This window comes from Tamandua tetradactyla, chromosome 8 (genome assembly GCF_023851605.1).
Source record: "Tamandua tetradactyla isolate mTamTet1 chromosome 8, mTamTet1.pri, whole genome shotgun sequence".
Taxonomy (NCBI): domain Eukaryota; kingdom Metazoa; phylum Chordata; class Mammalia; order Pilosa; family Myrmecophagidae; genus Tamandua; species Tamandua tetradactyla.
The window spans coordinates 94,408,720-94,418,695 of record NC_135334.1 but is presented as its reverse complement, the minus strand read 5'-3'; the positions used below and the strand labels follow the sequence as shown (position 1 = coordinate 94,418,695).

At 39.4% G+C, this 9,976-nt stretch overlaps 1 pseudogene; it reads left to right on the top strand.

Moving 5' to 3' along the window:
• LOC143645243 (DET1 homolog) lies at nt 1–1,915 on the top strand (annotated as a pseudogene).
• The last annotated feature ends 8,061 nt before the right edge of the window (nt 1,916–9,976 follow it).

Sequence of the window (9,976 nt, the reverse complement as noted above, 5' to 3'; positions counted from 1 at the left end):
ATGGCGGGGCGGAGCTGGGGAAGGTCGCACTGAGCAGGCCCGGCCCGCTTGCCCCCGCTCTTTGAGCCCAGATCCGACAGGGATGTGACAATGGATCATCATGTTTCCACCATCAGACCTCAAAGAATCCAAAACCAAGATGTCATTCATCACTTGGAACGCCAGCAGATCAGTGCAGACAAGGCAGGTATCCATTGGCATCACATCCATGTGCTCCATCAGAATGTCTTCCCCAAATTCACAGCCATCAGTGTTGAGAAACCTCCTTGTTTCTTACGCAAATTCTCACCTGATGGGTGCTACTCTATTGCTTTTTCTTCAGACCAGACCTCCCCTGGAAATCTGTGAATACCAGGGCTGCCAGGCAGCAGAGGACCTACTCCAGGGATACAGGGAGAGATCCTGTCCAATGGCAATGACCAGCGGTCAGTCAACATCCGGGCCAGCTCTTTGAATGCTTTTTTTGTCTTGCTGAACATTATCAATGTGGTGGCAAATGATGAGCACCTGAACTGGAGCGCAGCCTCTTCACTGACGACTCCTGCTGTGTCACTGTGGGCTCTGCTGCCTACCTCCGGGCAAGCCTCACCCTCCTTTCTATGAGGAGCAACCAAACAGTGCGTCCTGGACTCCCAACTCATGATGCCCTCTAGAGGACTATTCCCTCCGTATCATTGACCTTCACACTGGCAGCTTATGTGATACTTGTACTTTCAAGTGTGACAAAGTGGTTCTGTCACACAACCAAGGGCTGTACTTGTACGAGAACATCCTGGCCATCTTGTCGGTGCAGCAGCACAACAGCCACGTCTTCCAGGTGATTCCTGAAGGCACTTTCATGGATGTGCTAACTATTGGCCACTTTTGCTATGAGGATGACCTGCTTACAGTGTCACCTGTTTTTCCTGAGGCTCAGCGGGACAACCAGACAGGCATGGCCATTCCCTTTAGGGATCCTTTCATCAATTCCCTGAAACTTCAGCTGCTGGTGTATACTTGTGGCGTCAGACAGAACAGGATGGTAGCACAATGGCCAAGAGGTGCCTCTTCTAGTATTTTGACTAACTTCGTCAGCTACACAGGTGAAAAATGCAGCTTCTGGATGAATGCCATCTGTTTATCACTTATATAAGTGAGGATATAGTGATGCTGCAGGTCACAAACCCATCACAGGCTTCTTTTTTTTTTTTTTTTTGTGGTATACAATATGGTCACAACAGAAGTGATTGCTATGTTTCAGCATATGTCAGATGAGCTTTGGGAACTCCCTGAGAACTTTTGTGACCTCTTCCGTAATGCTACCCTGCACAGTGAAGTCCAGTTTCCCTGCTCAGCTTCCAACAACAATTTTGCAAGGCAGATCCAATGCTGGTCCAAAGACACTATTACAAATGCCAAATATAGAGGGCACATGGAGCCAGTACACCGGCTGCTGGGCCAGCTCCCCACCAGTGCCCAGTCTTGCGGTGGCAGTTCCTACCTTGATTTATCTCTCTTCAGGTATGATGACAAGTGGGTGTCAGTCATGAAACAGCTGAAGACTTGTGGAGATCACCCGATCAGGTTCTTCGCCCAGGACTCTGGTCTGCTGAAGGTTGAGATCCAGGCAGGCTTACTGGGCCTCCCCATTGGCCCACAGTATGCTGCCTTGTTGCCTTGAACTTTCACCCTCTTGAGCTTTTTGCCATTTTTGTGCAGACGACTAATACTGGAGTATGTTGTCAACTTCCATATGTGACACTGATGCACGTGGTGTTGCATAGGGAATACCAGCTTCTCCGGTCTGCCAAGACTTCCAGGACTTCCTAGATTTCTTATCTCAGTAGACTCCAAATCAAAGTCCCTGACCACCAGCCAAGTTCTCTTGGTTCCCAACTGGTATACCTTGAACAAGAGAGCCAGAGGAGTGGATTGAGGTGGCTCAGCCTAAATGAATTCTTTTATTGCCTACAATCAAATAGCTGATTGATTTAAAGTCCTCTTGCCTTTCTCCTGTGGGAATGCCCCGTATTAATTAAGTTCAGTTAATTTCTGTTTTATTTTACATTTTATTGCTGTGAAGATAATAGCATTACATACATGATGGCATTGTGGTTTGCAGACTGAAACAGGTCAATCTTGTTTCCTCATGAAAGTAAGGGCTGGCCTAACAAGAAAATAAATAGAAATAAAGCAAAATAAAATACAAAGTACATTGGAGGATGCACAGGGAGTTCAGTGGTTAGAATGCCCGCCTTTCATGTGGGAGACACAGGTTGTATTCCCGGACCATGCAACCCCCGCCCCCCCCCCAAAAAAGTACATTGACCAACAAGTTCTGGAAAATATATACTGTAACTGTTTATTTTTCCCAAGCCTAAATCCAGGAAAACACTTCCATATCTCTCAAAGTTATTTCATTTTACTTACTGAAATTTTGTAATTAGATTTTTCTTCAGTTATTCCTATCCCAAAACTATTTATATTTTTTAAATGATGTGATTACTACAGTTAGCATTGCAAATGTATTATTAGAAAGAGATAACATTAACAAACAGCCTATTCTGTAGCATTATTTATGCTTACCACTTCCGATATCCAGGCCCAGCAAAAAAAGAATTCTAAACTGCACCTCCCCCAACTTTGTAGGCCTAGCCCTCCCCTCATAACTGCTTTACATAGTTAGGCCTTGTGGCAGAATAGAGCTTGGCTTGTTGAAAGTTTTAGGTGAGGTCTGTGGAATTTTGAGAGTTTCTATGCCCTTTTTGAACTCTTACCAATTATTAGATTTATTTTACTAAAAGCTGTGACCAAAACAATTGGAAAAGTCTTTGTTTTTCCCAGAGGCAATTCTCTTGCAAACTTTTGTGTCTTTAGGGAAATTCCAGGGGTGGTTTCTTTCTAATGTCCAGGTTTGTTTACAATAATTACAAAACTAAGGTTTTGAATCCTGCTGTTCAGAGAGGTTTTTCTCTTTACTCTTTTGCTTCATAAAAATCTGCCTAAATAATTTCTTAAGCAATTCCACTAGAGGTTTTTTAAAAATAATTTTTGTTAGATTTTTGTTACTATCTGGAGGTATGAGATATACATTGAACAGGCAGACACAAATCAAAAGTTAATTACACAAGAAGCAGAAATATTTTTGAGAAGGACAAATAAATAATTGAATATATCATCCCATTTCTACCTTTTTTTTGGGTGGGGGCGGAGTGCATAGTCTGGGACTCTAACACGGGTCTCCCACATGAAGAGTGGGCATTCTACCATTGAACCACCCATGCACCAGCCCCCCATTTCTATTTTTTTTTTAATTTTTTTATTAATCAAAAAAAAGAAAAGAAATTAACACAACATTTAGAAATCATTCCATTCTACAAATGCACTCAGTAATTCTTAGTATCATCACATAGATGTATGATCATCATTTCTTAGTACATTTGCATCGATTTAGGAAAAGAACTAGCAAAACAGCTGAAAAAGATATAGAATGTTAATATAGAGAAGAGAATTAAAATAATAATACTAATAATATATATATATATAAAAAAAGGAAAAAGAAAAAAAACAAAAACAAAAGATACAAACACACAAACAAACAAACAAAAAACCATATTTCAGGTGCAGCTTCATTCAGTGTTCCAACCTAGTTACATTACACTTAGGTATTATTGTGCTGTCCATTTTTGAGTTTTTGTATCTAGTCCTGTTGCACAGTCTGTATCCCTTCAGCTCCAATTACCCATTATCTTACCCTGTTTCTAACTCCTGCTGGTCTCTGTTACCAATGATATATTCCAAGCTGATTCTCGAATGTCGGTTCACATCAGGGGGACCTTACAGTATTTGTCCTTTAGTTTTGGGCTAGACTCACTCAGCATAATGTTCTCTAGGTCCATCCATGTTATTACATGCTTCATAAGTTTAGTCTGTCTTAAAGCTGCATAATATTCCATCGTAGGTATACGCCACAGTTTGTTTAGCCACTCGTCTGTTGATGAACATTTTGGCTGTTTCCATTTCTTTGCAATTGTAGATAATGCTGCTATAAACACTGGTGTGCAAATGTCCGACTGTGTCTTTGCCCTTAAGTCCCTTGAGTAGATACCTAGCAGTGGTATTGCTGGGTCGTAATCCATTCTGCCATTCTATGTCTTTTGATTGGGAAATTCAGTCCATTAACTTTTAGTATTATTACTGTTTGGATAATATTTTCCTCTACCATTTTGGCTTTTGTATTATATATATCATATCTGATTTTCCTTCTTTCTACACTTTACTCCATACCTCTCTCTTCTGTCTTTTCGTATCTGACTCTAGTGCTCCCTTTAGTATTTCTTGCAGAGCTGGTCTCTTGGTCACAAATTCTCTCAGTGACTTTTTGTCTATAAATGTTTTAATTTCTCCTTCATTTTTGAAGGACAATTTTGCTGGATATAGGAGTCTTGGTTGGCAGTTTTTCTCTTTTAGTAATTTAAATATATCATCCCACTGTCTTCTAGCTTCCATGGTTTCTGCTGAGAAATCTACACATAGTCTTATTGGGTTTCCCTTGTATGTGACAGATTGTTTTTCTCTTGCTGCTTTCAAGATCCTCTCTCTCTCTTTGACCTCTGACATTCTAACTAGTAAGTGTCTTGGAGAACGCCTATTTGGGTCTATTCTCTTTGGGGTGCGCTGCACTTCTTGGATCTATAAATTTAGGTCTTTCATAAGAGTTGGGAAATTTTCAGTGATAATTTCTTCCATTAGTTTTTCTCCTCCTTTTCCCTTCTCTTCTCCTTCTGGGACACCCACAACACGTATATTTGTGCGCTTCATATTGTCATTCAGTTCCCTGATCCCCTGCTCAAGTTTTTCCATTCTTTTCCCTATAGTTTCTGTTTCTTTTTGGAATTCAGATGTTCCATCCTCCAGTTCACTAATTGTAGCTTCTGTCTCTTTAGATCTACCATTGTAGGTATCCATTGTTTTTTCCATTTTTTCTTCTTTGTCCTTCACTCCCATAAGTTCTGTGATTTGTTTTTTCAGATTTTCTATTTCTTCTTTTTGTTCAGCCCATGTCTTCTTCATGTCCTCCCTCAATTTATTGATTTGGTTTTTGAAGAGTTTTTCCATTCCTGTTCGTATATTCAGCATTAGTTGTCTCAGCTCCTGTATCTCATTTGAACTATTGGTTTGTTCCTTTGACTGGGCCATATCTTCAATTTTCCGAGCGTCATCCATTATTTTCTGCTGGTGTCTGGGCATTTGATCAGATTTCCCTGGGTGTGGGACCCAGCTGGTTGAAAGCGTTTTCTGTGAAATCTCTGGGCTCTGTTTTTCTTTTCCTGCCCAGTAGGTGGCGCTCGTGGCGCTCGTCTGTCTGCACGGCAGTCGGCCCGGGAAACCGCGCGTGGAGGCAGGGGTCGCTGGCCACCTTGGCTTGGGAGAGTGCCGGTCCTAATTGCCCAGCTGGCCCGAAACGCCAAGCATGACGGGAGGGCCCCGCTATCCAACGTTCCCAGTCAGACCGGGGAGCCACGTGCGTGGAGTGGACCCCAGTCGCCAGCCGCCCCAGCCGGGAAAACGCGCGCCCCTCGGGTATCGCACCGCAGCAGATTCTCCCTGCCCGTTCAGCTGTTCCAGAATGGGGTACGGTGTCTTTTTGGTCTCTGTCGTGACTCCAGGAGCTGTTTCGTATTGTTTCTGTTTCTTTAGTTGCTTTTCTGGAGGAGGAACTAAGACCCGCGTGTCTTACTAAGCCGCCATCTTCCCCCATTTCTATTTTTGAGGAACAATTTTAACTGCAACATATTTAACTTTAACTGCAATGGTAGTATTTTCATTTTTAATCATTTTGAGGCCAGATTCTGTTATAGAAATAAACTCCTTTTCTTTAAAGGGTCATAACTAAAATCTTATCAATTTTTAAAATTTTCCCTTTTAAAAAGATTTTCCATAATCAGTAACCAATTAGGAATATTTGACCAATACAAATGCAGGAACATACCAACTGATAAATTTAAGCAGACACTTAACACTCATTATATTTAAGTAACACACAATTAATAACTAGATGGGACATACCAATTAACAATTAAACAAGCATTAAACTCTTACTATACCTAGGTAACACACTGGCTAGCACTTAAACAGGCCTATTTAATTTCATTAAATAAGAATTAATTGTTGGATTACTCATTTTTTAGGCATATTCTCAACAGACATATTTAGGTCAGGGTTTTGAACCCCATAAACATGGTACCCAGAAAACAGAACGATGAAGAGGTCAGGGTAAAGGGAATCATTATGGAAGCATGACCCAGTCCTAGGTTGCAGGGGTGTGAGCCACCATATTTACTCCCTGATCCACTTTTACCCTGATGATTCACTCACCCAGTCAGATGTCTGGACATGGAATTGGAAACAATTTCTCTCTTTGTTTTTTTAAGGCACCAAAAGTCTCTGGAGGGTGGGCCACGGTGGCTCAGCAGGCAGAGTTCTCGCCTGCCATGCTGGAAACCTGGGTTTGATTCTCGGTGCCTGCCCATGTGAAAAATTTTTAAAAAGTCTCTGGAATGCTGGCAGAACAGAGAAACCCTGGTTGCCAAGCCTCTAGACTAAATTCAGTCCAGCAGCTTCAAAGGCTTAGTTACCTGGCTCACCTGCTCAGCTAGGGCTCCAGAGCCTCAGACATTCAGCCCATCGAAGGGTCCGCAGACTGTTACCAGGCAAAGGTAGTGGATTATTTTGCTCAGTGTGTTCGAATGACCAATTTCTGAGACACCTGGGTTTCAAAGAGAGAAAAAAGTTTATTACCAGGCGCATAGCAGGAGATCAGATGGCCTATTGGCCCAAATCTGTCTCTCTGAACTGCAGTAATTCTGATGGCTTTATTAGAAAAAAAGATGCACAGCGTTTAGGATAAGGAGCACAGTGGCCCCAGATGATGTAATTAGAGGTGCTCTAATTATTGAGCATGCACGGTGTTGATTGCATGCTTAGTCACAGAACATATGTAAGAATATGGTGGCCTTAACATGATGATGGGAGTGATTTTTAGTGTTATAATGAGGTATGACTTGTAGGTTAAAGTCTAAGCCACCATGCATGTCAGGCAGGCCCATTTTGGTTAGATCCAGTCTTGGTTATCAAGATAAATTTGGACTTGGGGTGGGTTAGTTCTGGACTGACCCAAGGCTCTTCATTAATAAACATTAGGGGCTGTCTCTAGTGATCCCAAAACTCTGAAGTTGAACAACTGGATAAAAATGTGTACAAATGAAGGTCAGTCACAAGGTTTTTACAATCACAGAAGATAAAGGGTATATAATTATTATCAGAGATCAAGGCAGCTGGATTACAATTTAGAGATTTCAGGCAGTTCCTTCTATCTATTCCAATATACCAGAAAACAAAAAAGAAGTATCTGTGTAATGATTCAGTAATCAAAATCATTCCTTAAATCCCAATTTCTTGGTTATATCACCTATAATCCCATAGTCCAGAGATAATCCAGTCTAATGTTTTTGTATATTTCCTTCCAACTTTTTTATGTACTTCTTTCAGGTTTTAGTTTATAAATCCACCATAATTTATTCAATCTTTCCATAGTGTTGCATATAAATATTCATTATGTCATTATAAATTATTATAAATATTACTATAATGAACATCCTCTACATAAATATTTGTTCATATGTCTGATTATTTTCTTAGGACAAATTTTTAGAAGTAGGGTGACGGAACCAAAAGAAGTTATGTTTATGATTCATAATTTGCTTCCCAGATAAGTTGCCCAATTATCCTTCAAAAAGGAATTTCTCCTTTTATGAAATCTGATAAATGACCATGTAAATTATTTACCGAAGCATGATGTAAAAATATTTCTGCTTCAATTAATTTCCTATAAGCTCCACTTTTTATTAATAATAGCAAATATTTTCTAGAATTTATTATATGCTAGACAGTGTGCTGGGTGCCCTACCTGTATTTTCTCACATGATTCTCACAATAACTTTATGATATAGGTGTGATTATCATCTTCAATTTACAAATGAACTCGTGACTCAGAGGGGCTAGGGACTTGCTCTAGGTTACATGTGAGGAAATAGAAAATTATAAACCCCAGATAACTTTTCAAGCAGTCTTGGCTAGAAATTATAACTGAGGCCAGAGGCCACAACTCTTATTTCCCCATTTAATGAAGAATTTTAAAAAGAATAGGAAGACTGTTGATACGTGTTTGGCGATGACAAAGTACTCAGCTGACCAATACTGAGTATTCTGGTAGATAATGAAAAAAAAAAAGAGAATATTTGCGTATTAGTTACCATAAAAATTTATGTTAAATCTCTAGTTATTTTTTATCATGTCCATATAAAGTTGAATTTCTAAGTTTGTTTACTAAGAATGGGGAAGAACTTTTCTATATGACAGGTTGGTTTTAATGGTTTCAAGGGTAGTTAGCAAGCAAACTTTAGATCATAAGTATTTTTTTTATTAATTAAAGAATAAAAGGAAATTAACACAACATTTAGAAATCATTCCATTCTACATATACAATCAGTAATTCTTAACATCATCACATAGATGCATGATCATCATTTCTTAGTACATTTGCATCGATTTAGGAAAAGAACTAGCAGAACAACAGAAAAAGATATAGAATGTTAATACAGAGAAAAAATAATAATAATAATAGTAAAAAAAAAAGAAAAGGAAAGGAAAAAGAAAAAAAAAAGACAAACAAACAAACAGACAGACAAAAAAAAAAAAACAACCTATAGCTCAGATGCAGCTTCATTCAGTGTTTTAACATGATTACTTTACACTTAGGTATTATTGTGCTGTCCATTTTTGAGTTTTTGTATCTAGTCCTGTTGCACAGTCTGTATCCCTTCAGCTCCAATTACCCATTATCTTACCCTGTTTCTAACTCCTGCTGGACTCTGTTACCAATGACATATTCCAAGTTTATTCTCGAATGTTGATTCACATCAGTGGGACCATACAGTATTTGTCCTTTAGTTTTTGGCTAGACTCACTCAGCATAATGTTCTCTAGGTCCATCCATGTTATTACATGCTTCATAGGTTTATTCTGTCTTAAAGCTGCATAATATTCCATCGTATGTATATAACACAGTTTGTTTAGCCATTCTTCTGTTGATGGACATTTTGGCTGTTTCCATCTCTTTGCAATTGTAAATAACGCTGCTGTAAACATTGGTGTGCAAATGTCCGTTTGTGTCTTTGCCCTTAAGTCCTTTGAGTAGATACCCAGCAATGGTATTGCTGGGTCGTATGGCAATTCTATATTCAGCTTTTTGAGGAACTGCCAAACTGCCTTCCACAGTGGTTGCACCATTTGACATTCCCACCAACAGTGGATAAGTGTGCCTCTTTCTCCGCATCCTCTCCAGCACTTGTCATTTTCTGTTTTGTTGATAATGGCCATTCTGGTGGGTGTGAGATGATATCTCATTGTGTTTTTGATTTGCATTTCTCTAATGGTCAGGGGCATTGAGCATCTCTTCATGTGCCTTTTGGCCATTTGTATTTCCTCTTCTGAGAGGTGTCTGTTCAAGTCTTTTTCCCATTTTGTAATTGGGTTGGCTGTCTTTTTGTTGTTGAGTTGGACAATCTCTTTATAAATTCTGGATACTAGACCTTTATCTGATATGTCATTTCCAAATATTGTCTCCCATTGTGTAGGCTGTTTTTCTACTTTCTTGATGAAGTTCTTTGATGCACAAAAGTGTTTAATTTTGAGGAGTTCCCATTTATTTATTTCCTTCTTCAGTGCTCTTGCTTTAGGTTTAAGGTCCATAAAACCGCCTCCAATTGTAAGATTCATAAGATATCTCCCTACATTTTCTTCTAACTGTTTTATGGTCTTAGACCTAATGTTTAGATCTTTGATCCATTTTGAGTTAACTTTTGTATAGGGTGTGAGATACGAGTCTTCTTTCATTCTTTTGCATATGGATATCCAGTTCTCTAGGCACCATTTA